A 15,706-nucleotide genomic window follows, 5' to 3' on the forward strand; every position below is an offset into this window, starting at 1 on the left:
ATTAGGAAATTTTTTTTACAAGTTATTAACATAGTAATTTGTAGACATAAATACGTGCTTACAACTTTTAATTAATAAATGTTTAATTTAGTTTTATAAAAAACCTCGAGACTTGGTGGTCTTATTATAACTGAATTCAAAGCCTGCATCCTGAAACATACAAATTGCAAAAATTGGTTACGACAGTTGTTTCAAGTTTCCCTCTGAGATCTGAACAACTCAGCCTTTACCATTGGCTGTGTCATAACAACCTTTAATTTGCATCATGCAATGCTGCATGCTATCGTGGTTTTAACACAGGATAATAAACCAGGGGATGAAAATAATTTCCTAGCACACACATTAGGTAGAGATACAGATGGAATTAAGCCAACCAGTGCTAATGCTGCAGTGCACCTTCTTGGAGAGGAGTTGTAACTACACTGTGACAAGTTTGTACAGACAGTTGTGATTATAGACATGCACATAGGAATTTGTATGGGTAAAAGATGTCAGGAAGTGCACACAGGCACAAGAATTTAATGTGTTATGATGGAGAATTATAAATTCTGATTTACATCATCAGTTCGCTTTCCATGACACTGAATACAATGAATTAAAACTAAGTGCAGTAATGTCAAGCAAAGTTAGAGTTTGGGAAAATAATTGCACAAGAGTGAGATGGGGGGAAATAATGAAGGCAGGCAAAATGCTAGTGCAGGGGTAAGATGGGGAGCAGAGTGTCAGGGTGAGATGGTACAGGTATTTTCAAAATAACTTTGTCATCTCAACAAAAATGTGACTGATACAGTGTTTTTGTTTAAGGAGTATTCTTCACATTTTTTCTTTACAAAGTAAGCCGTAATGTGTGTGAAATAAGTGGCACCTTCACATTTGTAATGTTTTTAACCTTAGCTGACGCTATGAATTATTATTTCCTGGTCAAGGGACTTTCCTTTTGGAGCACTGAATATACTGAACATGATTGTCACTTTTCTTTATCAATGAACATTTTTGTTGGATAATGACATCTTTTCCAAGTTAAGAAGTTCTCCTCTTTTGCCTCCCCCATGTCTTCATTCAAAGTAGGCACTTCAGAGTTGCTTTTACAGAAATGGAAAGAAAAGCTTTAGCTGGGTTAGTTAAATCCAAGATTAAATTACTGTGGTTTTGTTTGGAAGGCCAACTACACTCAATGCATTTAACTTACTATTTTTCCTTTTTTTCTATTTTTCCTTAGTTCTATTGAAGAGTCATGCGGACTCGAAACGTTAACTGTGCTCCTCTCCACAGGTGCTGCCAAACCTGCTGAGTTTTTCCAAGTATTTTTGTTTTTGTTTTGCATTTAACTTAATGTTATGTTGTATTAATGTAAACTGAAAAAGTGGGTAACATTGCAATGCAAATTATGTTGCATCAAACTGCAGCATTCTCTCTAAATCTAAAATGGACTCAGTTTGCTGAGCATGATTTTGCCACATTTGAGATTTTAAGACAGCGGAGCTGATACTCAAAGTAAGGACACAATGGTATATTTCAGCTTGAGTAACATGATCACTGCCTGGCACGGAATAGAAGACCTATTTATTTTAAATTAAGTCTCCATTTTTTATTTCTTGTAGAATATTAGATACATACTTGCAATCTGGTGAATAATATTTTTTTCAGTATTTTTACATGAAATGTGATATACAAATAACATTGCTTGGACTTTCACTAATAGGTAGTGATCCATAAAGTCTACTAAATTAAGTTACAAATTTTCATGAATTGATGTATTTTGGTAAGTGAAATCAGTTTTTTTTTAAAAATCATCCAGCACACATGGGCTAGTCAAAAAAGCAACAAAGGATAGGAACTGCTCCATGGCTTTTTGCAGATATTCCACACAAGAGGTTATATGGTCACTGTCAAATGGAGTGCTATGATAACAAAAATAGAAAAGGCTGGAAAAACTCAGCAGGTCTAAAGACATCTGTGGAGAGAGAAACAGAGATAACATTTCGAGTCCGTATAATTGTCTGCAAAGGAATGAAATAGAAAGGAACCCCATTTTGAATTTGTACGGTGAAAACATTTTGTCTGGTGTCTGGTAAGCCTATTGGTTATTGTTGCCTTAGTGGAGGTTAATCTGGGAATTTGTTAAATGTTATGATAGTAGTAATTTGTAGCCATGTGTTTAATCTGTTGTAAATTAATAAATGTCTCATTTAGTTTGATATAAAAACCTCTCAGGAACTGGTGGTCTTATTCCTGAATTTAGAGCTGCAACTCAAAGCACACCAATTGAAAATATAGATTATGACAGTTGTTTAAAGTTTGCCTCTGGGATTTTAAATAACTCAGCCTTTAAAAACCACAGTGATATAACAATTCATAATTTCATAAATAGTTGACTTGCAATGTTGCCCACTTTTTCAGTTTACATTAATACAACATAACATTAAGTAAAATGCACAGTGTTGTTGGCCTTCCAAACAAAACCATTGTAATTTAATCTCAGACTTAACTAATTCAGCTAAAGCTTTTTTTCCCACTTCTGTAAAAGCAACTCTGAAATGCTTACTTTGAATGAAGGCATGGGGGAAGAGTCAAGAGGAGAGCTTGATAACTTGGAAAAGATGTGTCATTATCCAACAACAATGTTCATTGATAAAGAAAAGTGACAAACATGTTCAATTTATTCAACGCTCCAAAGGGAAGGTCCCTTGACCAGGAACGGTCATACGGACTCCCAACGTTAACTCTGTTTCTCTCTCCACAGATGCTGTTAGACCTGCTGAGTTTTTCCAGCATTTTCTAGTTTTGTTTCAGATTTCCAGCATCCGCAGTATTTTGCTTTTATATCATGGAGTGCTAAGATATTGGGTTTGAAAGAACGCAATTATTACACTCTGATTAAAATCAAAGTGTACAGCCGTGCTTTCAAATTCAGTGCACTCTAAAATTATAATTCAGACCTCACAAACTTAGGGCAATTTTCACCATCTCCTTTTATGTGGTGAAACCTAAACATCATTTCATGGCAAAAACAGTAAACTTTATGTTCATCAGTAAATTATGGCACCCTTAGGAATTTATGTCAGTTGATGAGTTTGTACCACAAGATAAACCTAATACTACTTTATTGCAGGGAGCTGCTTCTTGCATAACCCAGCAGACATCATTTTCTGTCCTTCTATATTTGGTAGCAGGACCCCCATTATTTAGCAACACTCTCTAGGTAGCGAGTGAACTATAATTTGCAATGCCGGCGATCTTCAGATCTGATTTTATGCTAAAGGTACAAGGAAGGAACAATAAAATTTGATATTTTGCAAGTGTCTTATTGTGAAAAAATGTTTAAAGGCCAGACCTGCTGAGTTTTTCCAGGTAATTCTGTTTTTGCAATGATAAAATAGACTGTTTTGAAAGATAAATTGGAAGAGATAAATTGCAGGAAGTAGGATAGAGATCAAGAACACGGCATTTATACACAGAATGTTGTGAAAACAGGAAATACATTAACCACATTTTTAGTGCAGTTTCTTTGTTGGAAATGCTTCCACCAGAAAAATCAAGAAAGTGACGTTTGTATTGATTCAAGATCAGCTTCTGATCCCTGGTTCAGACATTGACAATGGCATTTATCAATTGTACTAATGTTTTATAAAGGTCAGTAATTTTTCTGCATCTTCCTCAAAATTGTCTGCCTATTCCAAAACTTCAATTTTAGATATGCTCTGAATTTAAAACACCATTTTAAAGTTTAAAAATCGCCGACAATTCTTGTAGTGTGCAGAAATGTTGATGACTCCTTGAAAACACACCTTTAGTTTCTAAGATTTTTAAATATCTTCCTATTCTTAACAACCATCTTATTATTATCTAGAACAAATTATCTACTTTGGGTATAATCTTGGGCTAGCATGGCAATGACACATTGTTACTATCAATTAGATTATGTTATCTATCCTAGGCTTCTGCTGTAACAATATATTGTCAGTTTATTGTCACAAATTCCTATTTCAATACAGTCACACTGTGGGGAAGCCAAGAATATATACTCCAACAACAAATGACCAGGCTACAACAATGTAACACTGGCACAGTATCACTTAATGGCAACAATCCGACATGGCACCAATGGAAAGGCAACTACTGGACACTTTTTATAAGGAATTCTCTGAGGGAGGTAATATAATCATAAAAACAAAATAGAACTTGAAACAGCAAAGGAATAAAGTTAAAACCAAAGTTACAGAAATAAACTAAAGTCTAAACATGCAGAAACTAGAAATAATTTGTCAATAATTCAGTTATCAAGACTAAGGCTTTATATCATCTTCATGGACTGGTACCTGAATTCAAAAATAACGTGACAATATGAGGTTACAGCAGAAGCCTGGGATAGAAAGTATAATCTCTTTGATAGTAACAATGTGTCATTGCTATGCTAGGCCGAGATTATTCCCAAATTAGATAATAATAAACTGGTTGTTAAGAATAGGAAGATATTACAAAATCCTATAAACTAAAACCTATAATCCTATAAACTAATGTTTTCAAGAAGTCATCAACATTTCTGCACGCTACAAGAATCGTCGGCAATTTTTAAACTTTAAAATGGTGTTTTGCTAAGGTCAGAGCATATCTAAAATTGTAGCTTTGGAACAGGCAGACAATGTTGAGGAAGATGCAGAAAAAAATACTGACTTTTATAAAGCATTAGCACAATTGATAGATTATCAGGCTGCTGTAAAAAAAAGACAAGGGGCCCTCTGGCAGGAATCTGAATCTCACATAATGCCTTAGAAATTAGATTAACTTGGAAACAACAAAGATAAAGATTCTTTCAACCTTCAGGCAGGAATAAATGTCATGGCCCTGGAAGGCCAAGTTAGCTGATCAATAGAAGGTAAAACAAAAAATATTTAATAAAAGGAGACAAGGCCAGATAATTTATCAACATAAAGTATTTTTTAAAAATGTAAATGTCACTTTAAAATAAGTCATTACGTGGACAATGCAAACAAAAAAAATATAACTTTAACAACTTACAATTTCTCCACAGCTTTTAAATTTGCTGCCCTTTTCACAAGTCCACAACATGTGAGTTACAGATTATAACTGGTGAGAGCAACTTGTTTTCCAGGCCTACAGTTTTGAAGGGCTGATAAGTGCCAAGTAACATTCAAGCCACACAAGTGCCAAGCAATGACCATCTGCAACAAATCTAACCAGCTCCCCATGACATTCAATGTTATTACCACCAACAACCTGGGGGTTACCACTGACTTAACCAGACCAGCCATATCAATACTGTGGCTCCAAGAACAATTCAGAAGCTGGGAATTCTGCAGTGAGTAACTCACCAAAGTCTGCCCATCATCTACAGGGCACAGGTCAGGAGTGTGATGGAATCTCTCCACTTTCCTAGATTAGTGCAGCCCCCAACAGCACCCAAGAAGCTTGACGCCATCCAAGACAAAGCAACCCACTTGATTGGCACCCCATCCACCACCTTAAACATTTTTTTATTCTTTCACAGGATTTGGGTGTCATTGGCTAAACAAGCATTTACTGCCCATCCTTAATTGCCCTCAAGGTAGTGGTGAGCTTCCTTCTTGAACTGCTACAGTCCATGTGGTGTAGGTACACCCATAGTGCTGTTAGGGAGTTCCAGGATTTTGATCCAACAACAGTGAAGGAATGGCATAATTTCCAATTCAGGATGGTGTGTGACTTGGAGGGGCAGTTGCAGGTGGTGATGTTCTCATCTACCTGCTGCCCTTGTCCTAGATGATAGAGGTCATGGGTTTGGAAGGCTGTCGAAGGAGTTTGGTGAATTGCTCCCTTCACCACTGCCACACAGCGGCAACAGTGTGTAACATCTACAAGATGCACTGTAGCAACCCACCAAGACAACACCTTCCAAACCCTCCTTGCCAGCAATGTTCTCATCCCAAGAACAAATTTTTAAAAAGTTAACAGTTTAAAGAGAGCAAATGGTTGAAATAAAATTCCAAAGATTCCAATGCACTCAAGAACAAGTTCTATAACTGCAGAGTATAAATTAGTGCAGCACCTAAAAAAATACCCAATGGCACAATTGAAAGCAGATGGGACAGTGGATTGTGGCTATACATGGATAATTTGATGGTAGTTGTTTTACTGCTAAGCTGTAAAGTTTGATCTGGAAAGCATGTCAGCAGAATGTAGTCTGTAAAAGGTAATTTATTACCTGCCTGCTCATCTGGATGTTTTAAACAGTAAACTTCTACTGTCTGAGGTTCTAGAGCAAGCAGAATGCTTGTGGATCTCAGCTGGCCATCATTCGAGTGGTCTCCACTCGAAAAATTAAACTTAAATCACTATGCTGAACAAGATCATTTAAAACATTTTTTGAAGCCACAACAAAATTTGTAGATGAAAGGTGCCTAGTGCAAATTACAGGTTTAGATTTTTGGAAAGCACTTGACCAAGAATTTATAAAGGAATTAGTAAAATTTTAGGAATGAAAGGATAAGCTGTAAAATGGATAAAGACATGGTGGCTATAAATGGTAATTAAATTCACTAGCTATTGCAATGTCATGGGAGGTCCCTTTTGCTTGCATAATTTATCAACATTCTTGACAGGAAGATATTAAGGAATGATAGAAAGGCTGGATGTACTGGGGGTCCTGTATGACATTCAAGAGGATGAATGTCATACAGAGTCTCCAGTACATTCAAGAACCAAATGACTGATCAAATGAATAACAAATGGCATTTACGGTAATAAATTGCAGATAAATGGTAAAATAAAAAAATAGATCCTAAAGAGCATCACTACTATTCCACAACGAGGATCATAACACTGGAGAACAGCAATTAAGGGAAACCCCTGGCTGCAATAGTTGAGCAGTTACTAAAAAGGTTTCTTTCTATCATGGGACACCACAATTACTCAAGTTAACACAATGTCACGATGTTTAACCAGAATTGCAAAACTTAATGCACCATAGATATTACTCAAAAATGAGACAACACATAAAATTCAGTGGCTAGCGCTGGTCCTGCTATTCTCCAAAGAGCTGAGGCATTGCTGATCTAAGATGTAGCAGTAGTAAGCAGAAACTCACAAATTCAGTAGTTTCACTGTAAGTTTTGGGGAAAAAGTTTATGAATCTCATTAGAAAGCATGTCCCACAGAATTCATTTATTGTTTCAAGATTATATTAGGCAAGGTTCTCATCATGATGTAGTATTACAGCTAACTTTCCCTTTTAATTGTTTAATCAGTGTGAAAAGATGGGGAAATCCTACCCAGCAGCAATTTTATAAAGTTGACCTATCTTAAAGTATAGTTACCCCTATGGATTTACATACAGTAATTGCAGCCTAAATTGACTTTCAACTGATTGGGTTCTTGTTCATAAATGAATGGGAGAATATCCTCAGTAATTATACTTCATGTCTCTATATGCACCAATTTCTATGGACAGATTTACTGTCCAACTACAGACAGATGTCTCAGCATTTTCCCTACCGTTTTCAGTTTATAGAGGAGTGAGATAGCAAACTACCCAGTGCCAGATAGGCTTTGTCCTTAGATTCTGCTGGCATTTACTGGGGCAATTTGCAATACTGTTGTTTTAAAAGACATATATAAAATCATGCTTCACTTGCGCATTACACATACCAACAGGCTTCCTTTTATGTTTCTGCAAAAAAGTTGAAACTACTTAACGCACACATTGCATCCAACTTCATAAACACACATTGCACTTTCCTTAAAAAACTGACATATTTGCTGTAGTTCTTAGAATTTGCATTTTGTGTATGGCCTTTAAGGAAGTAAATACTTCCCAAAACGGTCAAAGGGGTAGGCTTTAAAGGAACATCTTAAAAGGAGAGAGGTAAGGATGCTTGGGGCTGGGAATTCCAGAGCTCAAATTACGATTTGAAATGTGAGACAAAGACCCCTTGCAATGAGAGATAGGGAGGTTGGCGTAAGAAATGCAGTTGTATTATTGCAAATGCCTGATCAGCAAGAGGAGGTTGGTCAGGCTACTTATTTGAATGCAAGTGGGAGGACAGGTTTGTGTCTCACACGCACGCAGCAGGCTGGCACGGTGCCAGTACAGTACCTGCTGTTTGACAAAGGTCGGATTGTGTATTCCGGCGGGCAGCAGGACCCGGGAGGGAAGTCCGGTGGGTTTTGGGGGGCGGGGGGGGGGGCGACGGCCAGGATTTCTCCCCTTATATTGGAGATGGGGAAAGGGGAGCGGGACGGCGGCTAAAATTATCCACCCGTCAAGACCGAGTCTCTCCTCTCCCCCCCCCCCCTTTTTGGAAGCCACTTCTCGGACGAATTGTGTTGACAGATCAGCCTCCAATTCTGGATCCATTTACCCAACGTTTGAAGAGTCCTCCAGTCACTGCATTTAACTCAATTGCGTGAAAAGTGCTCCGCACACGCAAAAAAAACCACTCCTTTTACCCAACTTATATTCTTACCCGCAAATCGTTCCGCTTGACATTTTCAAACCCCATCGTCCAACAACTGGCAGAAATTTCAAGGAACTAACGAACGACCGACCCGAGCTCCCTTGCGCATGCGCCGGGGCCGCGGGGCGCGCCGGGCGCAGTAGTTTCCCCTCCCCTCCTCCAGACAGCGGCGAGCGGAGGCCAGGACTATATTACCCGGCAGGCACCGCGGCATCACTACCCCCCCCCTCCCCTTCCCCGCGCCTGCGCCGGGGTTCATTGGATAGGATACGGTCGGACTATTTCCGACCTGCGAAGGCCATTGGTCAGACGAGACGTCAATTAACACCCCGTCCAATCGGCAGGCGGGACAGTGGGTGATTGACAGGTGGGTACCGTGCATTCCCGAACATGCGAGAAAAGTCATCCTTTCGGCGGGAGACTCCGAGGAGAGAGGTTGGTGTCAGTTGCTGCGGGAGTTTGCCGATGCGGCTGCTGCCCTGTAGAGATATTTATTAAGGATAAATCAGCAGGCACTTCTGTTTGGGTGGGGGTCAGAATCAATCGGGGTGTACTTTTAAAACGAATCAGTGAATAAATTCCGGCGTTTTAATGCTGGCCAGGCCACATGCTCGGACTGGACAATCCCCGCGCTCGCCTCGGGCCTGCCCCGGGAAAGTCTAACCGACACAAAAACAAAAAAAATGCCGGAAATACTCAGCCACCCCGACAGCATCTGTGGAGAGAGATGGCGGGGGTGGGGGGGTGGAATAACGTTTTGAGTCGGTATGGCTCTTTTAAATAAATTGATTCTGATGGTAAATCGAGGGCGGCTGGCTGGGGCCGGGCGGGCTGTGTGTGGTGGGGTGGGGGGTGTGGAAGGAAGGTCATTGATGAAGCGGCTGAAGGTGGTTGGGCCGAGGACACTACCCTGAGGAGCTCCTGAGGTGATGGCCTGGAGCTGAGATGATTGACTTCCAACAACCACGACCGTGTTCCCTGGGTATAGTTCTAACCAGGGGAGAGTCTCTTCCCCACCTACCTCCCCCCCCCCCCCCCCCCCCCCCAGATTACCATTGACTCCAGGTAAAAGAAAAATACTGCGGATGCTGGAAATCTGCAACAAAAACAAAATGCTGGGGAAAAATAACTCAGCAGGCCTGTTAGCATCTGTAGAGAGAGAAACAGAGCTGATGTTGGCAGAGAGCCCGCATGACCCTTATTCAGGCCCACTGACTCCAGTTTTGCTGGATTTTTTTTTTAGATGTGACCAACTCTTGTGTAATAAAAAGTTAAGGGACACTTTGGTGATGCCATTGGAGCTGGTGGGGGGGGATAGTTTGCAGACCTGAGAGTGAGATGGTGGAGTGTTGGTGACAGCTGACTGGACAATCCTTGTACTGTGTGTGATATTACCACTGTGTGATCTGCACTGGCTTGGATATTGCCAGCTTGTACATCTGCTGGGCAGCCCTGACCACGTCACCAACATGCTGCAACGTGTGTGCAGACAGAAAGACTACATGAAGAGGAAAAAAATCTGGGATAATTCTGGAAAATCTGAGGTGGTCATCTTTGGTTCAAGGCTATAATGAGGTCAGGAAGTGAGTGGCCTTGGTGGGGCTTAAACCGAGCATCATCGAGCAGGTTATTGCTGAGTAAGTGTTACTTTATAGAACTGTCAGTGATGCCTTCCATCACTTTACTGATGATCAAGAATGGGCTGATTGGGTGGTAATTTTCTGAGTTGAATTTGTTCTGCTTTTTGTGGACAGGACATATCTGGGCAATTTTCCACACTGCCTGGTAAATGTGTGTTGTAGCTGTACTGGAACAGATTGGCTAAGGGTGTGGCTAATTCTGGAGCACACCACCACCACCAGAATGTTGCTGGGGCCCAAAGCCTTGCTGTATCCAGCCCTTAAGCTGTTTCTTGGTATCACGTGGAGTGAATCAAATTGGATGAAGACTGGCAGCTATGTTATTGGGGATGGGGTGGCAACATAATGGATCTTACACTCAGCAGTTCTGGCTGAATATGGTTACAAACCCTCCAGCCTTTTACACAGACTTGCTGGGTTCCACTGCCATTGATGACTGCATTTGGTGGGATTGCAGAGCTATTGGATGTGTGATCTCTTTCTATAGCATGAAGCTTCTGCTGTTTGACATGAATGCACGATCATGTCCTATGTTGTAGTTTCATCAGGTAATACAATTCTCCTGCTGCTGACCACACTCAGCCCCTTATAGTGACCAGTTTTGAGTTGTTGAACCTTTTGAATTGATTCCATTTGGCATGGTGATAGTGCTACATTTTTAGTTTATACTTTAATGGGATGTAGGCATCACTGGCAATGCCAGCAGTTGTTGTCCATCCCTTATTTCCCTTGAACTGAGTGGCCTGCTAGGTCATTTCAGACCTCTGGAGACACATGTAGGCCAGATGAGGTAAGTTTGGCAGATTCCCTTTCCTAAAGGACATTAGTGAACCAGGTGGGTTTTAACAACAATGATAGTTTCATGATCACCATTACTGAGACTAGTTTTCAATTTCAGATTTATTTAATTGAATTTAAATTCCAGTAGCTGCCATGATGGGATTTGAACCCATGTCCCCTGGGCATTGACCTAGGTCTCTGGATTACCACTATGCTACCATTTCCCCCAACACACACTCCGCATGGCATGATCAAATATGCCCTCAGTGTAATGACTGAAATTCCTCCAAAAGGACTGCTTGTTAGCCACTCTTACTAATACTGTCACGGGCAGATGCACCTGTGACCGATTAGTAATGCTGGGGTCAAGGTGTTTTCTTCTGTCTTGGTTCCCTCCCACCTGTTGTAAGCCCAGGCTGCTAGTGATGTTCTTCGGGGCTCAGTAGTGGTGCTACTGAGTCACTTTTGATGACGTTGAATTTTATTTAAATTGCATTCAAATTTCACCACCTGCCATGGTGGGATTTGAACCTAGGTCCCCAGATTACAAAGCTAGTGACAATACCACCATGCCATTGCTTCCCATACCCTTGATGACGTTGAAGTTGTCTCTCATCCAGTAGGTGGTAATCAGTGGGAGGGTTCTTTGTCCTTATATGGAACACAAGGTCCAGCATGAGATCCTAGTGCTTTGTTGCAGTATTCTTGGTTCCAAAAGATGCAGCCACTTTAGGGAGTTAGTAGCCCAGTAGGATGTGGGTGTTTTGGATGTATTGCTAACTGGGAATACTACATTTCTTAGTCAGCTGCGTTTAAGCACAATATCTTGTCGATGGCAGATGCCTGGACACCATAGAGATAGCTGTGCATGTGCCATCTCTGGTCTCGATGCATGGAGCGCTAACATTCCCATATTTCATGTGTTCTCTAACTAGTTGCCAGACAAATCTTGGGGCTGTCCATTATTGCTTTTCATCAGATATAGACTTTCAAACAATATTGTAATTCTCTCTTTCCAGTTGTTTGGGAGTAGCAGTAAATGGAATATATAGGTGTCCCGGAACATGCTATGCAAATGAAATACTTTGAAAGTTTGGCTGCTGTTGCAAAGTGGGGTATAGACTATACATGTTTATCTTTATTTTCTCTTTTAGTAACTTTCAGATATTTGGACAGACCACTCTATAGATTGTGACACCCTGATTTATACATGTCATTTGGCTACACTTAATTACTAACTGCAATTTAATTGAGTCACTCAAAGCTTACCTGTATTTAATGAATTACTAACTTAGTAAAAGCCCAAATAGTGAACACATTTTACAATAGTTTTTCAGTGCAGTTGAATTTGAATCAGATTCTAAAACAATATTTGTTTTGTGACACTTGATGCTGCAGATCAACTAGCCTGAAAGTAATTGCCATATAAATCTCGCCCTGCATCTGTACAATATTACTGACTTGTTATGTAATTTGGGTTTTTTGTCGCAGTTACTGCACCATTAGCTGTGGTCAATATTGGAAATTACTGAACCGTTTTCCCAATGGGTATTAATAATTTTGCAATGATGGTGATTAATTTGTGTCAGATATAATCTGCACTTACACAGTAACTGATTTCTTAACAAATAGAATCATGCAGCACAGGAGGCTATTTGGCCTATCAAGTCTGCATTGACCCTTTCAAAGAGCAATCCATTTTCTGCTTCAAATATTTATCCAGTCCCATTTTGAAGGCTACCATTGAATCCCTAACCACCCCTCCCATCAGGCACAAATGCATTGTGTAGTTAATAAAACCTGATGGCAGTTTGAGCTAAATATGTAAGTGCAGGGATGCTAACTTTCAGAAAAAGAATTGGAAGGAAACATTGTGCATGTACAACTCATAACTTTGGAAATTTGAGCTTCTGATGGTGGCATTCACTCACATGGAGGGGTTGAGATGGATAGAATAGATAGATTCCATTAAGGAGAGGCTAGATAAGTACATGAGAGAGGATATGCTGATACTGTTATATGAATAGGATCAAAAGCATGTCTGGAGAATAAAATCTCTGGCACAGACTATTTGAGCTGAATGGCCTGTCACTGTGCTGTAAATCCATGTAGGAGTCCTGAACATATCTTTGTCAATATTATCGTGGAACAAGCATTTCACCTGACCACAGCAAGTGGGTGTGGCACTCTTTATACAATTTAAGTTGGAGGTGTTTCGACTTGATTCGAGTATTATCAGACATGCTGCCATCTGGTGGTTAAATTGTTTATCTCTAGTGCAGTTAATACCTGTGCCAGTGTGCTGTGATAATACCATGTACTGTCTAAGTGCTGAAACCACTTTATCACACGACTAACACAGTGACCTAGGTGGGAAGGTGAGAGTGGACTTTGCTGTTGAGGGATGGGGTGAGCAGAGAAGGGGCCAGAAATGTATACATATGGTACATATTTAACTGTCACAGTCGATCAAGTGAAAAGCTGAGTTAATTAATCTTTGTTAAACTATTACAAATGGTCAGATCAGACATGTTATTTCATAAGCTAGGTTGTTTTCTGTTTCCAGGTGTCCTTTGAAAACTGATGGCAGAACTGTTATTTTTAGATCTCTGGGATGGACTGGAAGAAGTGCATATATGCCTGCAGATTGTCACAGCTACTGTAAGTATATCTGGAGAGGATACCTAACAAAAACTGTTGGGAGGGAGGCTTTCAGATGTTGCCTTATTGTATTTATAGATACTTTTATGTATCCCGTAACAGTCAAAGGAATTCAGTGTTCGTAATAAATTAACAGCTTGGCTGAAAACAATCAAGTTTCACATTTGTCCGTTGTGGACGATGTCCATGTTTGAGAGTTTGTGTCCCTGAATTAAGAAAGTTGAAGCACTGGTCAGGATTCTATTTTGCCTATGTAAAGTTGTTTGAATGTTGATTACTGAGTCTGTGATGAGCCTTTCTTTTATTTCTGACATCTCCAATGAAAGTATTGCATAAAAGCAATGCTTGATTACTGTTTTGTGGCTGAGGCTTAATTTTAAAAGCAGTGTAAATTAATTATTGTTCTACTTGAGCTCACACTATTATTATTGATTTCAGGCTGGGAGTGAGTGATACACTGCTTATGAAGCACTGGCAGCAACATGTCTGATGAAATTTCAACAGCCTGCTGGCAAGTAAACAGGTAGGATGAATTACTCGTAATAGGATGATTTCACAATTCAGAATAAGTTTAAAGGAATGCTTTATAGTAGAAGAAAATTAGCCTTTTTAAGAATATTACAAATGTTGAGCCAGTGATGAGCCTTTCTTTAATTTCTGACATCTCCAATGAAAGTATTGCATTAAGCAAAACTTGATTACTATTTTGGGGCTGAGGCTCAATTTTAAAGCATGAATTACTAACTGTTCTACTTCAGCTCACATTATTATGGGTGATTTCAGGTCATGAGTAATAAAATGCTGATGAAGCACTGGCAACAACATCTCTGATGAAATTTCAAGTCTGCTGGCAATGTACACAGGTAGGATTAATTACTCATAATAGGATGATTTCTAGAACCAGTTTATAGTTAATCTAATCTAGATTATATACATTGCTCACTTAATGGTCATTGCCCTTGTATGTTAAATGGGTGAAGTGGCCTGTGTATTGAGGTGCCAGTGTAAAATGTTGAGCACCTAAAGGAATACATCATCATAGCAGGAAATTTGCTTTTTTTTTTAAAAGAACTTTACAAATATTGAGCCAGTGATGAGCCTTTCTTGTATTTCTGACATCTCCAATGAAAGTGTTGCATTAAAGCAATGCTTGATTATTATTTTGTGGCTGAGGCTTAATTTTAAAAGCAGTGTAAATTAATTATTGTTCTACTTGAGCTCACACTATTATGGATAATTTCAGACACAGTGGCAACTGCTGATGAAACACTGGCAACAGCATCTTAGATGATATTTCAGCGGTAGCAGTCTGCCAGCAGATAATGATGAGAGCTGTGGTAAGTGTTAACTTAAAGAGGTGGCTATAGTTGTGGTTGATAATGCACAGACTGCTGTAGAATTTTGATGTTAGAAGTGCCAGCTTTTATATCATATATGCTGTTTAAATAACAAAAGGTTCTCGCTGTGTTTTGGTGATTTTTATTTATGGTGAGCAAGAATAAGATGTATAATATGAGGGGACAGTATTCTTCTGAGGCGCTCACTAATGTAGAGCACCATTCTTCACTTTTAATTATTGTAAGATCAATAAAAACCAAGGTTCAACTGACCATGCCTGATACAGACACTATCCTGTTTGTAGGCAATGGATTCCAAACTTATTGAAAATATTGATGAATTTGAGGCACTTTTCTGAAATAGTTAATCAGTGCAACTTGGAATGTGTGTAATGTTATTCTTAAAAATTCAATTTGAAGTTGGTGTTTTATTGTGGTATGTGTTGTGTAAAATGCTAACTGCTTGGAACTTCACAAATGCTGAGCCTGTGATGAGCTTTTCTTTTATTTCTGACATCTCCAATGAAAGTGTTGCATAAAGCAATGCTTGATTACACTTTTTGTGCCTGAGGCTCATTTGCACTTAATTGTATGCCATAGAATTGAAAGCACGTGACGTTACTGACCAAATGCTTTAATTGTTACAGGTTATGAATTTGACCGGGTCACTTCCGAAATGTGTGTGACAAATTAGTCTATTATCTAATCGCAACAAAGCTAACACCTACTGGGAGCATAATCATCAAGATTCATTTGTATTTTGACTGAATAAAGAACTCAATTGTCATTAAACAAGGTCTTCACATTTTTTAAACCACATCTCCATTAACTTCTG

At 39.4% G+C, this 15,706-nt stretch overlaps 1 protein-coding gene, 1 long non-coding RNA gene and 4 other non-coding genes across 8 annotated transcripts in view; 5 read left to right on the forward strand and 1 right to left on the reverse strand.

Moving 5' to 3' along the window:
* traf7 (TNF receptor-associated factor 7) overlaps positions 1–8,596 on the reverse strand; it is a 69,188-nt gene extending 60,592 nt beyond the window's left edge. Inside the window, exon 1 of one of the 3 annotated variants that reach the window (XM_041206537.1) lies at positions 8,463–8,596. The gene's annotated coding sequence lies outside the window, so the exon portion shown is untranslated. The remainder of the gene's footprint in view (positions 1–8,462) is intronic. The other 2 variants (XM_041206536.1, XM_041206539.1) reach the window with 2 other exon arrangements.
* A 259-nt stretch (positions 8,597–8,855) lies between these two features.
* Positions 8,856–15,663, forward strand: LOC121287859. Its single transcript, XR_005945258.1, has 6 exons — positions 8,856–8,888; positions 13,440–13,534; positions 13,973–14,057; positions 14,318–14,397; positions 14,778–14,871; positions 15,519–15,663. It is a non-coding gene; the product is annotated as an uncharacterized LOC121287859 (long non-coding RNA).
* Positions 13,815–13,906, forward strand: LOC121288763. Its single transcript, XR_005945440.1, has one exon. It is a non-coding gene; the product is annotated as a small nucleolar RNA SNORD60 (small nucleolar RNA).
* On the forward strand, positions 14,165–14,255 carry LOC121288759. The gene has a single exon (XR_005945437.1). It is a non-coding gene; the product is annotated as a small nucleolar RNA SNORD60 (small nucleolar RNA).
* Positions 14,620–14,711, forward strand: LOC121288760. Its single transcript, XR_005945438.1, has one exon. It is a non-coding gene; the product is annotated as a small nucleolar RNA SNORD60 (small nucleolar RNA).
* Positions 15,355–15,446, forward strand: LOC121288762. Its single transcript, XR_005945439.1, has one exon. It is a non-coding gene; the product is annotated as a small nucleolar RNA SNORD60 (small nucleolar RNA).
* Positions 15,664–15,706: the final 43 nt, after the last annotated feature.

This window comes from Carcharodon carcharias, chromosome 15 (genome assembly GCF_017639515.1).
Source record: "Carcharodon carcharias isolate sCarCar2 chromosome 15, sCarCar2.pri, whole genome shotgun sequence".
Classification (NCBI taxonomy): domain Eukaryota; kingdom Metazoa; phylum Chordata; class Chondrichthyes; order Lamniformes; family Lamnidae; genus Carcharodon; species Carcharodon carcharias.